The sequence below is a fragment of the Schistocerca cancellata genome, chromosome 2 (genome assembly GCF_023864275.1).
Source record: "Schistocerca cancellata isolate TAMUIC-IGC-003103 chromosome 2, iqSchCanc2.1, whole genome shotgun sequence".
NCBI lineage: Eukaryota > Metazoa > Arthropoda > Insecta > Orthoptera > Acrididae > Schistocerca > Schistocerca cancellata.
Window position 1 is genome coordinate 533,910,725 of NC_064627.1, and position 16,513 is coordinate 533,927,237.

The 16,513-nt window shown below is 48.3% G+C and overlaps 14 non-coding genes across 14 annotated transcripts; all 14 read left to right on the top strand.

Annotated features, from left to right (window-relative positions):
* The first annotated feature begins 700 nt into the window (after positions 1–700).
* Trnas-gcu (transfer RNA serine (anticodon GCU)) lies at positions 701–782 on the top strand. The gene has a single exon. It is a non-coding gene; the product is annotated as a tRNA-Ser (tRNA).
* An 838-nt stretch (positions 783–1,620) lies between these two features.
* Trnas-gcu (transfer RNA serine (anticodon GCU)) lies at positions 1,621–1,702 on the top strand. Its single transcript has one exon. It is a non-coding gene; the product is annotated as a tRNA-Ser (tRNA).
* An 821-nt stretch (positions 1,703–2,523) lies between these two features.
* On the top strand, positions 2,524–2,605 carry Trnas-gcu (transfer RNA serine (anticodon GCU)). The gene has a single exon. It is a non-coding gene; the product is annotated as a tRNA-Ser (tRNA).
* Positions 2,606–3,443: 838 nt separating this feature from the next.
* Trnas-gcu (transfer RNA serine (anticodon GCU)) lies at positions 3,444–3,525 on the top strand. The gene has a single exon. It is a non-coding gene; the product is annotated as a tRNA-Ser (tRNA).
* An 838-nt stretch (positions 3,526–4,363) lies between these two features.
* On the top strand, positions 4,364–4,445 carry Trnas-gcu (transfer RNA serine (anticodon GCU)). Its single transcript has one exon. It is a non-coding gene; the product is annotated as a tRNA-Ser (tRNA).
* An 838-nt stretch (positions 4,446–5,283) lies between these two features.
* Trnas-gcu (transfer RNA serine (anticodon GCU)) lies at positions 5,284–5,365 on the top strand. The gene has a single exon. It is a non-coding gene; the product is annotated as a tRNA-Ser (tRNA).
* Positions 5,366–6,192: 827 nt separating this feature from the next.
* Positions 6,193–6,274, top strand: Trnas-gcu (transfer RNA serine (anticodon GCU)). Its single transcript has one exon. It is a non-coding gene; the product is annotated as a tRNA-Ser (tRNA).
* An 837-nt stretch (positions 6,275–7,111) lies between these two features.
* On the top strand, positions 7,112–7,193 carry Trnas-gcu (transfer RNA serine (anticodon GCU)). Its single transcript has one exon. It is a non-coding gene; the product is annotated as a tRNA-Ser (tRNA).
* Positions 7,194–8,031: 838 nt separating this feature from the next.
* Trnas-gcu (transfer RNA serine (anticodon GCU)) lies at positions 8,032–8,113 on the top strand. Its single transcript has one exon. It is a non-coding gene; the product is annotated as a tRNA-Ser (tRNA).
* Positions 8,114–8,951: 838 nt separating this feature from the next.
* Positions 8,952–9,033, top strand: Trnas-gcu (transfer RNA serine (anticodon GCU)). The gene has a single exon. It is a non-coding gene; the product is annotated as a tRNA-Ser (tRNA).
* Positions 9,034–9,871: 838 nt separating this feature from the next.
* Trnas-gcu (transfer RNA serine (anticodon GCU)) lies at positions 9,872–9,953 on the top strand. Its single transcript has one exon. It is a non-coding gene; the product is annotated as a tRNA-Ser (tRNA).
* An 827-nt stretch (positions 9,954–10,780) lies between these two features.
* Positions 10,781–10,862, top strand: Trnas-gcu (transfer RNA serine (anticodon GCU)). Its single transcript has one exon. It is a non-coding gene; the product is annotated as a tRNA-Ser (tRNA).
* Positions 10,863–11,700: 838 nt separating this feature from the next.
* On the top strand, positions 11,701–11,782 carry Trnas-gcu (transfer RNA serine (anticodon GCU)). Its single transcript has one exon. It is a non-coding gene; the product is annotated as a tRNA-Ser (tRNA).
* A 1,518-nt stretch (positions 11,783–13,300) lies between these two features.
* Trnas-gcu (transfer RNA serine (anticodon GCU)) lies at positions 13,301–13,382 on the top strand. Its single transcript has one exon. It is a non-coding gene; the product is annotated as a tRNA-Ser (tRNA).
* Positions 13,383–16,513: the final 3,131 nt, after the last annotated feature.

Sequence of the window (16,513 nt, forward strand, 5' to 3'; positions counted from 1 at the left end):
CGAAACGCCACTCAGTAGTAACAACGAAGCGTGTACGTGGCAGATAGCGTGTGTATGAAATACGAGGCAAAACTGCCTACCAGATGAAAGAGCACAACATTCCATAGCGTATGCCCTTCGAATTATACATCATGTCGAGATCTATAAACCAATCAAATTACGGCTCCAGCAAAGAGTATGTTGGTATTTGCGAACGACGAGTTCTTATTTATATTTAAGTGCATACCTGTCGCAGTCATTTTAACGTATCGAGCCTATAATAATCCATCTGTAACACATCCGTCGCTAGTGGCCGCCCAAACACCAAGCTCCATCCAAACAGCAGGACAATCTTGGGCTAGGACGAACGTCAAAACCTTGCAAGCAATATCAGTGTAGCGTATCGAGCTGTCCGTTTCGTTGCAGCAAGTCGTGGAAAAGAGTGCCCAGCACATTTCTCATTTGCATTAGACGACACTGCATGTCGATACAATACTTATTCCTGCAGTAAATAAGTGGGCCGGTGATTTTGCCCCGATCGGATATCGACGTGGACGGATGCTGTCATTAAATGATTCGCGAGTGGGAGCTTGGTCGGCTGCACTGCAGCTGGGCATTAGACGCAGACACCGGCCCAGTACGGTGCTTTGAATGCGTTTTCGAATCGACAGATGTCTTCTTTGCGCAAGCACTCGCCAAAGATGCAGATGTAGTTCCAGCAGACGAGGTGGCCGAGTGGTTAAGGCGTTGGACTGCTAATCCAATGTGCTCTGCACGCGTGGGTTCGAATCCCATCCTCATCGAAGAATTTTACCTAAAGCACGCGTTTGCGGTCACTCCTTCTCCATGCGAAACGCCACTCAGTAGTAACAACGAAGCGTGTACGTGGCAGATAGCGTGTGTATGAAATACGAGGCAAAACTGCCTACCAGTTGAAAGCGCACAACATTCCATAGCGTATGCCCTTCGAATTATACATCATGTCGAGATCTATAAACCAATCAAATTTCGGCTCCAGCAAAGGGTATGTTGGTATTTGCGAACGACGAGTTCTTATTTATATTTAAGTGCATACCTGTGGCAGTCATTTTAACGTATCGAGCCTATAATAAACCATCTGTAGCACTACTGTCGCCTTTCGACAGTTTGTTTTGCGTCAGGCCGCCATATACAGAACCGATTTGGCAGGGCCTACTGGAGAGACTTGACTTTGCAGACATCCGTCGCTAGTGGCCGCCCAAACACCAAGCTCCATCCAAACAGCAGGACAATCTTGGGCTAGGACGAACGTCAAAACCTTGCAAGCAATATCAGTGTAGCGTATCGAGCTGTCCGTTTCGTTGCAGCAAGTCGTGGAAAAGAGTGCCCAGCACATTTCTCATTTGCATTAGACGACACTGCATGTCGATACAATACTTATTCCTGCAGTAAATAAGTGGGCCGGTGATTTTGCCCCGATCGGATATCGACGTGGACGGATGCTGTCATTAAATGATTCGCGAGTGGGAGCTTGGTCGGCTGCACTGCAGCTGGGCATTAGACGCAGACACCGGCCCAGTACGGTGCTTTGAATGCGTTTTCGAATCGACAGATGTCTTCTTTGCGCAAGCACTCGCCAAAGATGCAGATGTAGTTCCAGCAGACGAGGTGGCAGAGTGGTTAAGGCGTTGGACTGCTAATCCAATGTGCTCTGCACGCGTGGGTTCGAATCCCATCCTCGTCGAAGAATTTTACGTAAAGCACGCGTTTGCGGTCACTCCTTCTCCATGCGAAACGCCACTCAGTAGTAACAACGAAGCGTGTACGTGGCAGATAGCGTGTGTATGAAATACGAGGCAAAACTGCCTACCAGATGAAAGCGCACAACATTCCATAGCGTATGCCCTTCGAATTATACATCATGTCGAGATCTATAAACCAATCAAATTACGGCTCCAGCAAAGAGTATGTTGGTATTTGCGAACGACGAGTTCTTATTTATATTTAAGTGCATACCTGTCGCAGTCATTTTAACGTATCGAGCCTATAATAATCCATCTGTAGCACAACTTGTCTTACGTCAGGCCGCCATATACAGAACCGATTTGGCAGGGCCTACTGGAGAGACTTGACTTTGCAGACATCCGTCGCTAGTGGCCGCCCAAACACCAAGCTCCATCCAAACAGCAGGACAATCTTGGGCTAGGACGAACGTCAAAACCTTGCAAGCAATATCAGTGTAGCGTATCGAGCTGTCCGTTTCGTTGCAGCAAGTCGTGGAAAAGAGTGCCCAGCACATTTCTCATTTGCATTAGACGACACTGCATGTCGATACAATACTTATTCCTGCAGTAAATAAGTGGGCCGGTGATTTTGCCCCGATCGGATATCGACGTGGACGGATGCTGTCATTAAATGATTCGCGAGTGGGAGCTTGGTCGGCTGCACTGCAGCTGGGCATTAGACGCAGACACCGGCCCAGTACGGTGCTTTGAATGCGTTTTCGAATCGACAGATGTCTTCTTTGCGCAAGCACTCGCCAAAGATGCAGATGTAGTTCCAGCAGACGAGGTGGCCGAGTGGTTAAGGCGTTGGACTGCTAATCCAATGTGCTCTGCACGCGTGGGTTCGAATCCCATCCTCATCGAAGAATTTTACCTAAAGCACGCGTTTGCGGTCACTCCTTCTCCATGCGAAACGCCACTCAGTAGTAACAACGAAGCGTGTACGTGGCAGATAGCGTGTGTATGAAATACGAGGCAAAACTGCCTACCAGTTGAAAGCGCACAACATTCCATAGCGTATGCCCTTCGAATTATACATCATGTCGAGATCTATAAACCAATCAAATTTCGGCTCCAGCAAAGGGTATGTTGGTATTTGCGAACGACGAGTTCTTATTTATATTTAAGTGCATACCTGTGGCAGTCATTTTAACGTATCGAGCCTATAATAAACCATCTGTAGCACTACTGTCGCCTTTCGACAGTTTGTTTTGCGTCAGGCCGCCATATACAGAACCGATTTGGCAGGGCCTACTGGAGAGACTTGACTTTGCAGACATCCGTCGCTAGTGGCCGCCCAAACACCAAGCTCCATCCAAACAGCAGGACAATCTTGGGCTAGGACGAACGTCAAAACCTTGCAAGCAATATCAGTGTAGCGTATCGAGCTGTCCGTTTCGTTGCAGCAAGTCGTGGAAAAGAGTGCCCAGCACATTTCTCATTTGCATTAGACGACACTGCATGTCGATACAATACTTATTCCTGCAGTAAATAAGTGGGCCGGTGATTTTGCCCCGATCGGATATCGACGTGGACGGATGCTGTCATTAAATGATTCGCGAGTGGGAGCTTGGTCGGCTGCACTGCAGCTGGGCATTAGACGCAGACACCGGCCCAGTACGGTGCTTTGAATGCGTTTTCGAATCGACAGATGTCTTCTTTGCGCAAGCACTCGCCAAAGATGCAGATGTAGTTCCAGCAGACGAGGTGGCAGAGTGGTTAAGGCGTTGGACTGCTAATCCAATGTGCTCTGCACGCGTGGGTTCGAATCCCATCCTCGTCGAAGAATTTTACGTAAAGCACGCGTTTGCGGTCACTCCTTCTCCATGCGAAACGCCACTCAGTAGTAACAACGAAGCGTGTACGTGGCAGATAGCGTGTGTATGAAATACGAGGCAAAACTGCCTACCAGATGAAAGCGCACAACATTCCATAGCGTATGCCCTTCGAATTATACATCATGTCGAGATCTATAAACCAATCAAATTACGGCTCCAGCAAAGAGTATGTTGGTATTTGCGAACGACGAGTTCTTATTTATATTTAAGTGCATACCTGTCGCAGTCATTTTAACGTATCGAGCCTATAATAAACCATCTGTAGCACAACTGTCGCCTTTCGACAGTTTGTTTTGCGTCAGGCCGCCATATACAGAACCGATTTGGCAGGGCCTACTGGAGAGACTTGACTTTGCAGACATCCGTCGCTAGTGGCCGCCCAAACACCAAGCTCCATCCAAACAGCAGGACAATCTTGGGCTAGGACGAACGTCAAAACCTTGCAAGCAATATCAGTGTAGCGTATCGAGCTGTCCGTTTCGTTGCAGCAAGTCGTGGAAAAGAGTGCCCAGCACATTTCTCATTTGCATTAGACGACACTGCATGTCGATACAATACTTATTCCTGCAGTAAATAAGTGGGCCGGTGATTTTGCCCCGATCGGATATCGACGTGGACGGATGCTGTCATTAAATGATTCGCGAGTGGGAGCTTGGTCGGCTGCACTGCAGCTGGGCATTAGACGCAGACACCGGCCCAGTACGGTGCTTTGAATGCGTTTTCGAATCGACAGATGTCTTCTTTGCGCAAGCACTCGCCAAAGATGCAGATGTAGTTCCAGCAGACGAGGTGGCCGAGTGGTTAATTTGTTGGACTGCTAATCCAATGTGCTCTGCACGCGAGGGTTCGAATCCCATCCTCGTCGAAGAATTTTACGTAAAGCACGCGTTTGCGGTCACTCCTTCTCCATGCGAAACGCCACTCAGTAGTAACAACGAAGCGTGTACGTGGCAGATAGCGTGTGTATGAAATACGAGGCAAAACTGCCTACCAGATGAAAGCGCACAACATTCCATAGCGTATGCCCTTCGAATTATACATCATGTCGAGATCTATAAACCAATCAAATTTCGGCTCCAGCAAAGGGTATGTTGGTATTTGCGAACGACGAGTTCTTATTTATATTTAAGTGCATACCTGTGGCAGTCATTTTAACGTATCGAGCCTATAATAAACCATCTGTAGCACAACTGTCGCCTTTCGACAGTTTGTTTTGCGTCAGGCCGCCATATACAGAACCGATTTGGCAGGGCCTACTGGAGAGACTTGACTTTGCAGACATCCGTCGCTAGTGGCCGCCCAAACACCATGCTCCATCCAAACAGCAGGACAATCTTGGGCTAGGACGAACGTCAAAACCTTGCAAGCAATATCAGTGTAGCGTATCGAGCTGTCCGTTTCGTTGCAGCAAGTCGTGGAAAAGAGTGCCCAGCACATTTCTCATTTGCATTAGACGACACTGCATGTCGATACAATACTTATTCCTGCAGTAAATAAGTGGGCCGGTGATTTTGCCCCGATCGGATATCGACGTGGACGGATGCTGTCATTAAATGATTCGCGAGTGGGAGCTTGGTCGGCTGCACTGCAGCTGGGCATTAGACGCAGACACCGGCCCAGTACGGTGCTTTGAATGCGTTTTCGAATCGACAGATGTCTTCTTTGCGCAAGCACTCGCCAAAGATGCAGATGTAGTTCCAGCAGACGAGGTGGCCGAGTGGTTAAGGCGTTGGACTGCTAATCCAATGTGCTCTGCACGCGAGGGTTCGAATCCCATCCTCGTCGAAGAATTTTACGTAAAGCACGCGTTTGCGGTCACTCCTTCTCCATGCGAAACGCCACTCAGTAGTAACAACGAAGCGTGTACGTGGCAGATAGCGTGTGTATGAAATACGAGGCAAAACTGCCTACCAGATGAAAGCGCACAACATTCCATAGCGTATGCCCTTCGAATTATACATCATGTCGAGATCTATAAACCAATCAAATTTCGGCTCCAGCAAAGGATATGTTGGTATTTGCGAACGACGAGTTCTTATTTATATTTAAGTGCATACCTGTCGCAGTCATTTTAACGTATCGAGCCTATAATAATCCATCTGTAGCCTTTCGACAGTTTGTTTTGCGTCAGGCCGCCATATACAGAACCGATTTGGCAGGGCCTACTGGAGAGACTTGACTTTGCAGACATCCGTCGCTAGTGGCCGCCCAAACACCAAGCTCCATCCAAACAGCAGGACAATCTTGGGCTAGGACGAACGTCAAAACCTTGCAAGCAATATCAGTGTAGCGTATCGAGCTGTCCGTTTCGTTGCAGCAAGTCGTGGAAAAGAGTGCCCAGCACATTTCTCATTTGCATTAGACGACACTGCATGTCGATACAATACTTATTCCTGCAGTAAATAAGTGGGCCGGTGATTTTGCCCCGATCGGATATCGACGTGGACGGATGCTGTCATTAAATGATTCGCGAGTGGGAGCTTGGTCGGCTGCACTGCAGCTGGGCATTAGACGCAGACACCGGCCCAGTACGGTGCTTTGAATGCGTTTTCGAATCGACAGATGTCTTCTTTGCGCAAGCACTCGCCAAAGATGCAGATGTAGTTCCAGCAGACGAGGTGGCAGAGTGGTTAAGGCGTTGGACTGCTAATCCAATGTGCTCTGCACGCGTGGGTTCGAATCCCATCCTCGTCGAAGAATTTTACGTAAAGCACGCGTTTGCGGTCACTCCTTCTCCATGCGAAACGCCACTCAGTAGTAACAACGAAGCGTGTACGTGGCAGATAGCGTGTGTATGAAATACGAGGCAAAACTGCCTACCAGATGAAAGCGCACAACATTCCATAGCGTATGCCCTTCGAATTATACATCATGTCGAGATCTATAAACCAATCAAATTACGGCTCCAGCAAAGAGTATGTTGGTATTTGCGAACGACGAGTTCTTATTTATATTTAAGTGCATACCTGTCGCAGTCATTTTAACGTATCGAGCCTATAATAAACCATCTGTAGCACAACTGTCGCCTTTCGACAGTTTGTTTTGCGTCAGGCCGCCATATACAGAACCGATTTGGCAGGGCCTACTGGAGAGACTTGACTTTGCAGACATCCGTCGCTAGTGGCCGCCCAAACACCAAGCTCCATCCAAACAGCAGGACAATCTTGGGCTAGGACGAACGTCAAAACCTTGCAAGCAATATCAGTGTAGAGTATCGAGCTGTCCGTTTCGTTGCAGCAAGTCGTGGAAAAGAGTGCCCAGCACATTTCTCATTTGCATTAGACGACACTGCATGTCGATACAATACTTATTCCTGCAGTAAATAATGGGCGGGTGATTTTGCCCCGATCGGATATCGACGTGGACGGATGCTTTCATTAAATGATTCGCGAGTGGGAGCTTGGTCGGCTGCACTGCAGCTGGGCATTAGACGCAGACACCGGCCCAGTACGGTGCTTTGAATGCGTTTTCGAATCGACAGATGTCTTCTTTGCGCAAGCACTCGCCAAAGATGCAGATGTAGTTCCAGCAGACGAGGTGGCAGAGGGGTTAAGGCGTTGGACTGCTAATCTAATGTGCTCTGCACGCGTGGGTTCGAATCCCATCCTCGTCGAAGAATTTTACGTAAAGCACGCGTTTGCGGTCACTCCTTCTCCATGCGAAACGCCACTCAGTAGTAACAACGAAGCGTGTACGTGGCAGATAGCGTGTGTATGAAATACGAGGCAAAACTGCCTACCAGATGAAAGCGCACAACATTCCATAGCGTATGCCCTTCGAATTATACATCATGTCGAGATCTATAAACCAATCAAATTACGGCTCCAGCAAAGAGTATGTTGGTATTTGCGAACGACGAGTTCTTATTTATATTTAAGTGCATACCTGTCGCAGTCATTTTAACGTATCGAGCCTATAATAAACCATCTGTAGCACAACTGTCGCCTTTCGACAGTTTGTTTTGCGTCAGGCCGCCATATACAGAACCGATTTGGCAGGGCCTACTGGAGAGACTTGACTTTGCAGACATCCGTCGCTAGTGGCCGCCCAAACACCAAGCTCCATCCAAACAGCAGGACAATCTTGGGCTAGGACGAACGTCAAAACCTTGCAAGCAATATCAGTGTAGCGTATCGAGCTATCCGTTTCGTTGCAGCAAGTCGTGGAAAAGAGTGCCCAGCACATTTCTCATTTGCATTAGACGACACTGCATGTCGATACAATACTTATTCCTGCAGTAAATAAGTGGGCCGGTGATTTTGCCCCGATCGGATACCGACGTGGACGGATGCTGTCATTAAATGATTCGCGAGTGGGAGCTTGGTCGGCTGCACTGCAGCTGGGCATTAGACGCAGACACCGGCCCAGTACGGTGCTTTGAATGCGTTTTCGAATCGACAGATGTCTTCTTTGCGCAAGCACTCGCCAAAGATGCAGTTGTAGTTCCAGCAGACGAGGTGGCCGAGTGGTTAAGGCGTTGGACTGCTAATCCAATGTGCTCTGCACGCGTGGGTTCGAGTCCCATCCTCGTCGAAGAATTTTACGTAAAGCACGCGTTTGCGGTCACTCCTTCTCCATGCGAAACGCCACTCAGTAGTAACAACGAAGCGTGTACGTGGCAGATAGCGTGTGTATGAAATACGAGGCAAAACTGCCTACCAGATGAAAGCGCACAACATTCCATAACGTATGCCCTTCGAATTATACATCATGTCGAGATCTATAAACCAATCAAATTACGGCTCCAGCAAAGAGTATGTTGGTATTTGCGAACGACGAGTTCTTATTTATATTTAAGTGCATACCTGTCGCAGTCATTTTAACGTATCGAGCCTATAATAAACCATCTGAAGCACAACTGTCGCCTTTCGACAGTTTGTTTTGCGTCAGGCCGCCATATACAGAACCGATTTGGCAGGGCCTACTGGAGAGACTTGACTTTGCAGACATCCGTCGCTAGTGGCCGCCCAAACACCAAGCTCCATCCAAACAGCGGGACAATCTTGGGCTAGGACGAACGTCAAAACCTTGCAAGCAATATCAGTGTAGCGTATCGAGCTGTCCGTTTCGTTGCAGCAAGTCGTGGAAAAGAGTGCCCAGCACATTTCTCATTTGCATTAGACGACACTGCATGTCGATACAATACTTATTCCTGCAGTAAATAAGTGGGCCGGTGATTTTGCCCCGATCGGATATCGACGTGGACGGATGCTGTCATTAAATGATTCGCGAGTGGGAGCTTGGTCGGCTGCACTGCAGCTGGGCATTAGACGCAGACACCGGCCCAGTACGGTGCTTTGAATGCGTTTTCGAATCGACAGATGTCTTCTTTGCGCAAGCACTCGCCAAAGATGCACATGTAGTTCCAGCAGACGAGGTGGCCGAGTGGTTAAGGCGTTGGACTGCTAATCCAATGTGCTCTGCACGCGAGGGTTCGAATCCCATCCTCGTCGAAGAATTTTACGTAAAGCACGCGTTTGCGGTCACTCCTTCTCCATGCGAAACGCCACTCAGTAGTAACAACGAAGCGTGTACGTGGCAGATAGCGTGTGTATGAAATACGAGGCAAAACTGCCTACCAGATGAAAGCGCACAACATTCCATAGCGTATGCCCTTCAAATTATACATCATGTCGAGATCTATAAACCAATCAAATTACGGCTCCAGCAAAGAGTATGTTAGTATTTGCGAACGACGAGTTCTTATTTATATTTAAGTGCATACCTGTCGCAGTCATTTTAACGTATCGAGCCTATAATAATCCATCTGAAGCACAACTGTCGCCTTTCGACAGTTTGTTTTGCGTCAGGCCGCCATATACAGAACCGATTTGGCAGGGCCTACTGGAGAGACTTGACTTTGCAGACATCCGTCGCTAGTGGCCGCCCAAACACCAAGCTCCATCCAAACAGCAGGACAATCTTGGGCTAGGACGAACGTCAAAACCTTGCAAGCAATATCAGTGTAGCGTATCGAGCTGTCCGTTTCGTTGCAGCAAGTCGTGGAAAAGAGTGCCCAGCACATTTCTCATTTGCATTAGACGACACTGCATGTCGATACAATACTTATTCCTGCAGTAAATAAGTGGGCCGGTGATTTTGCCCCGATCGGATATCGACGTGGACGGATGCTGTCATTAAATGATTCGCGAGTGGGAGCTTGGTCGGCTGCACTGCAGCTGGGCATTAGACGCAGACACCGGCCCAGTACGGTGCTTTGAATGCGTTTTCGAATCGACAGATGTCTTCTTTGCGCAAGCACTCGCCAAAGATGCAGATGTAGTTCCAGCAGACGAGGTGGCCGAGTGGTTAAGGCGTTGGACTGCTAATCCAATGTGCTCTGCACGCGTGGGTTCGAATCCCATCCTCGTCGAAGAATTTTACGTAAAGCACGCGTTTGCGGTCACTCCTTCTCCATGCGAAACGCCACTCAGTAGTAACAACGAAGCGTGTACGTGGCAGATAGCGTGTGTATGAAATACGAGGCAAAACTGCCTACCAGATGAAAGCGCACAACATTCCATAGCGTATGCCCTTCGAATTATACATCATGTCGAGATCTATAAACCAATCAAATTTCGGCTCCAGCAAAGGGTATGTTGGTATTTGCGAACGACGAGTTCTTATTTATATTTAAGTGCATACCTGTCGCAGTCATTTTAACGTATCGAGCCTATAATAATCCATCTGTAGCCTTTCGACAGTTTGTTTTGCGTCATGCCGCCATATACAGAACCGATTTGGCAGGGCCTACTGGAGAGACTTGACTTTGCAGACATCCGTCGCTAGTGGCCGCCCAAACACCAAGCTCCATCCAAACAGCAGGACAATCTTGGGCTAGGACGAACGTCAAAACCTTGCAAGCAATATCAGTGTAGCGTATCGAGCTGTCCGTTTCGTTGCAGCAAGTCGTGGAAAAGAGTGCCCAGCACATTTCTCATTTGCATTAGACGACACTGCATGTCGATACAATACTTATTCCTGCAGTAAATAAGTGGGCCGGTGATTTTGCTCCGATCGGATATCGACGTGGACGGATGCTGTCATTAAATGATTCGCGAGTGGGAGCTTGGTCGGCTGCACTGCAGCTGGGCATTAGACGCAGACACCGGCCCAGTACGGTGCTTTGAATGCGTTTTCGAATCGACAGATGTCTTCTTTGCGCAAGCACTCGCCAAAGATGCACATGTAGTTCCAGCAGACGAGGTGGCCGAGTGGTTAAGGCGTTGGACTGCTAATCCAATGTGCTCTGCACGCGAGGGTTCGAATCCCATCCTCGTCGAAGAATTTTACGTAAAGCACGCGTTTGCGGTCACTCCTTCTCCATGCGAAACGCCACTCAGTAGTAACAACGAAGCGTGTACGTGGCAGATAGCGTGTGTATGAAATACGAGGCAAAACTGCCTACCAGATGAAAGCGCACAACATTCCATAGCGTATGCCCTTCAAATTATACATCATGTCGAGATCTATAAACCAATCAAATTACGGCTCCAGCAAAGAGTATGTTGGTATTTGCGAACGACGAGTTCTTATTTATATTTAAGTGCATACCTGTCGCAGTCATTTTAACGTATCGAGCCTATAATAATCCATCTGAAGCACAACTGTCGCCTTTCGACAGTTTGTTTTGCGTCAGGCCGCCATATACAGAACCGATTTGGCAGGGCCTACTGGAGAGACTTGACTTTGCAGACATCCGTCGCTAGTGGCCGCCCAAACACCAAGCTCCATCCAAACAGCAGGACAATCTTGGGCTAGGACGAACGTCAAAACCTTGCAAGCAATATCAGTGTAGCGTATCGAGCTGTCCGTTTCGTTGCAGCAAGTCGTGGAAAGGAGTGCCCAGCACATTTCTCATTTGCATTAGACGACACTGCATGTCGATACAATACTTATTCCTGCAGTAAATAAGTGAACCGGTGATTTTGCCCCGATCGGATATCGACGTGGACGGATGCTGTCATTAAATGATTCGCGAGTGGGAGCTTGGTCGGCTGCACTGCAGCTGGGCATTGGACGCAGACACCGGCCCAGTATGGTGCTTTGAATGCGTTTTCGAATCGACAGATGTCTTCTTTGCGCAAGCACTCGCCAAAGATGCAGATGTAGTTCCAGCAGACGAGGTGGCCCAGTGGTTAAGGCGTTGGACTGCTAATCCAATGTGCTCTGCACGCTTGGGTTCGAATCCCATCCTCGTCGAAGAATTTCACGTAAAGCACGCGTTTGCGGTCACTCCTTCTCCATGCGAAACGCCACTCAGTAGTAACAACGAAGCGTGTACGTGGCAGATAGCGTGTGTATGAAATACGAGACAAAACTGCCTACCAGATGAAAGCGCACAACATTCCATAGCGTATGCCCTTCGAATTATACATCATGTCGAGATCTATAAACCAATCAAATTTCGTCTCCAGCAAAGAGTATGTTGGTATTTGCGAACGACGAGTTCTTATTTATAATTATGTGCATACCTGACGCAGTCATTTAAACGTATCGATCCTATAATAATCCATCTGTAGCACAACTGTCGCCTTTCGACAGTTTGTTTTGCGTCAGGCCGCCATATACAGAACCGATTTGGCAGGGCCTACTGGAGAGACTTGACTTTGCAGACATCCGTCGCTAGTGGCCGCCCAAACACCAAGCTCCATCCAAACAGCAGGACAATCTTGGGCTAGGACTAACGTCAAAACCTTGCAAGCAATATCAGTGTAGCGTATCGAGCTGTCCGTTTCGTTGCAGCAAGTCGTGGAAAAGAGTGCCCAGCACATTTCTCATTTGCATTAGACGACACTGCATGTCGATACAATACTTATTCCTGCAGTAAATAAGTGGGCCGGTGATTTTGCCCCGATCGGATATCGACGTGGACGGATGCTGTCATTAAATGATTCGCGAGTGGGAGCTTGGTCGGCTGCACTTTAGCTGGGCATTAGACGCAGACACCGGCCCAGTAGTAACAACGAAGCGTGTACGTGGCAGATAGCGTGTGTATGAAATACGAGACAAAACTGCCTACAGATGAAAGCGCACAACATTCCATAGCTTATGCCCTTCGAATTATACATCATGTCGAGATCTATAAACCATTCAAATTTCGGCTCCAGCAAAGAGTATGTTGGTATTTGCGAACGACGAGTTCTTATTTATATTTAAGTGCATACCTGTCGCAGTCATTTTTACGTATCGAGCCTATAATAATCCATCTGTAGCACAACTGTCGTGTTTTGCGTCAGGCCGCCATATACAGAACCGATTTGGCAGGGCCTACTGGAGACACTTGACTTTGCAGACATCCGTCGCTAGTGGCCGCCCAAACACCAAGCTCCATCCAAACAGCAGGACAATCTTGGGCTAGGACGAACGGCAAAACCTTGCAAGCAATATCAGTGTAGCGTATCGAGCTGTCCGTTTCGTTGCAGCAAGTCGTGGAAAAGAGTGCCCAGCACATTTCTCATTTGCATTAGACGACACTGCATGTCGATACAATACTTATTCCTGCAGTAAATAAGTGGGCCGGTGATTTTGCCCCGATCGGATATCGACGTGGACGGATGCTGTCATTAAATGATTCGCGAGTGGGAGCTTGGTCGGCTGCACTGCAGCTGGGCATTGGACGCAGACACCGGCCCAGTATGGTGCTTTGAATGCGTTTTCGAATCGACAGATGTCTTCTTTGCGCAAGCACTCGCCAAAGATGCAGATGTAGTTCCAGCAGACGAGGTGGCCCAGTGGTTAAGGCGTTGGACTGCTAATCCAATGTGCTCTGCACGCTTGGGTTCGAATCCCATCCTCGTCGAAGAATTTCACGTAAAGCACGCGTTTGCGGTCACTCCTTCTCCATGCGAAACGCCACTCAGTAGTAACAACGAAGCGTGTACGTGGCAGATAGCGTGTGTATGAAATACGAGACAAAACTGCCTACCAGATGAAAGCGCACAACATTCCATAGCGTATGCCCTTCGAATTATACATCATGTCGAGATCTATAAACCAATCAAATTTCGTCTCCAGCAAAGAGTATGTTGGTATTTGCGAACGACGAGTTCTTATTTATAATTATGTGCATACCTGACGCAGTCATTTAAACGTATCGATCCTATAATAATCCATCTGTAGCACAACTGTCGCCTTTCGACAGTTTGTTTTGCGTCAGGCCGCCATATACAGAACCGATTTGGCAGGGCCTACTGGAGAGACTTGACTTTGCAGACATCCGTCGCTAGTGGCCGCCCAAACACCAAGCTCCATCCAAACAGCAGGACAATCTTGGGCTAGGACTAACGTCAAAACCTTGCAAGCAATATCAGTGTAGCGTATCGAGCTGTCCGTTTCGTTGCAGCAAGTCGTGGAAAAGAGTGCCCAGCACATTTCTCATTTGCATTAGACGACACTGCATGTCGATACAATACTTATTCCTGCAGTAAATAAGTGGGCCGGTGATTTTGCCCCGATCGGATATCGACGTGGACGGATGCTGTCATTAAATGATTCGCGAGTGGGAGCTTGGTCGGCTGCACTTTAGCTGGGCATTAGACGCAGACACCGGCCCAGTAGTAACAACGAAGCGTGTACGTGGCAGATAGCGTGTGTATGAAATACGAGACAAAACTGCCTACAGATGAAAGCGCACAACATTCCATAGCTTATGCCCTTCGAATTATACATCATGTCGAGATCTATAAACCATTCAAATTTCGGCTCCAGCAAAGAGTATGTTGGTATTTGCGAACGACGAGTTCTTATTTATATTTAAGTGCATACCTGTCGCAGTCATTTTTACGTATCGAGCCTATAATAATCCATCTGTAGCACAACTGTCGTGTTTTGCGTCAGGCCGCCATATACAGAACCGATTTGGCAGGGCCTACTGGAGACACTTGACTTTGCAGACATCCGTCGCTAGTGGCCGCCCAAACACCAAGCTCCATCCAAACAGCAGGACAATCTTGGGCTAGGACGAACGGCAAAACCTTGCAAGCAATATCAGTGTAGCGTATCGAGCTGTCCGTTTCGTTGCAGCAAGTCGTGGAAAAGAGTGCCCAGCACATTTCTCATTTGCATTAGACGACACTGCATGTCGATACAATACTTATTCCTGCAGTAAATAAGTGGGCCGGTGATTTTGCCCCGATCGGATATCGACGTGGACGGATGCTGTCATTAAATGATTCGCGAGTGGAAGCTTGCTCGGCTGCACTGCAGCTGGGCATTAGACGCAGACACCGGCCCAGTACGGTGCTTTGAATGCGTTTTCGAATCGACAGATGTCTTCTTTGCGCAAGCACTCGCCAAAGATGCAGATGTAGTTCCAGCAGACGATGTGGCCGAGTGGTTCATTCTGGCTTTAGCTGTCGCCGCGGTCGGACGTGCTTGTTGTTTGCTCCGCACACGTTAGCGCTATCGCCGGTGTGTGTGATGATGTTTGGTTTGTAGGGCGCTCAACTGCGTGGTTATCAGCGCCCGTACAATTACCCAATCTTTGCTCAGTCCAATTTCGCCACTTTCCTGGATGATGATGAAATTATGAGGACAACACAAACACCCAGTCATCTCGAGGCAGGTGAAAATCCCTGACCCCGCCGGGAATTGAACCCGGGACCCCGTGCTCGGGAAGCGAGAACGCTACCGCGAGACCACGAGCGGCGGACCCCCGGCCGGTGTTTTTGTGTTTACCTTCAGCTGTCTGTGCATTTTCATAGTATTATTGCGTTTGGTGGTCCTGATAAGTGTTTTTGAAGTGTTATCGTCCGTTCACCGTTTCGTTTTTCGTCGCGATTTCGGTTTTTTACCGGAATTTCGTCGGCACTGAAGACCATGTCTGACACCGTCAGAAAGAATACGTTAGTCTTCTCGTTCGAGAAGGAAACCCGGCCGGTCCAACCCACTGCATTGGAGATCCATGATTGGCTTACAGAGGTAATCTGTATCAATTCTGGCTCTGTTCACACCACGCAGTTAGATGCTGAAAAATACTGTGTTTATGTTAAATTTCTGAACTCCGTGACTGTCGATAAGTTACTTGCCAAATGGGGTAATTCTGTTGAATTTGTTCATCGAGATGGTTCAAAAAGTAATGTTTCTGTACGAAAAGCTGATATCATGTACACCAATGTGAGGATTTTGAATGTTCCTATCGAAGTTGACAATCAGTTGATTAAAGACGCTCTATCTAAATATGGGGAAGTTAAATCCATCTATAACGAAAGATGGTCGAAGTTGTACAAGATACAGTGTTATAATGGCATTAGGTCCGTCGAAATGGAGGTGAAAGCCAATATTCCGTCCCATATATCTGTTGCAGGCCATAAAGCACATGTTGTTTATTCTGGACAGGAGCGTACGTGTAATATTTGTAACGAGACAGGTCATTTCAGACAAGATTGTCCACGCCGTGTTTTTGTCCTCCGGAATAATCTAACACAGCGTCAAAAACTGACCCTTAGCGACGTCTTACCAAGCAGCAACTCCCCTCCTTCTGCTAATGACAGTGGTGCAGGTAGTTCTACAATGCCCGCTATAACTAACACAGAGTTCCCCCCTCTGCAAGTAATGACAAGTCACCCTTCTGTTCCCGAATGCGATCTTCAGAATAAGAAACGACCGTTGGAAGCGACTGATGACGGCTCGGACGGTGAGTCCTCTCGCAATTCCCCCTCCACCCGCAAACAGAAGCAGTGTGATGCCGATGTGTTAGAGGAAACGGACAGTACATGTAGGGACGTGACGACAGCGGCAAAGGCAACCCAACCGCTGTCGGCTGCCGCACAGGTACCAACAGCCCACGGCGGCGAAGCAGTATCGGTTGTCGCGGCGACGGACGAGCCACACTCCGAACCCCATGAGGTGACGGACCAGACCCGCATTCACGAACTCACTGACCCCCAACCAACCGATTCAGTCAGTGCCCTGGGTTTAGTGTCGGAAGGA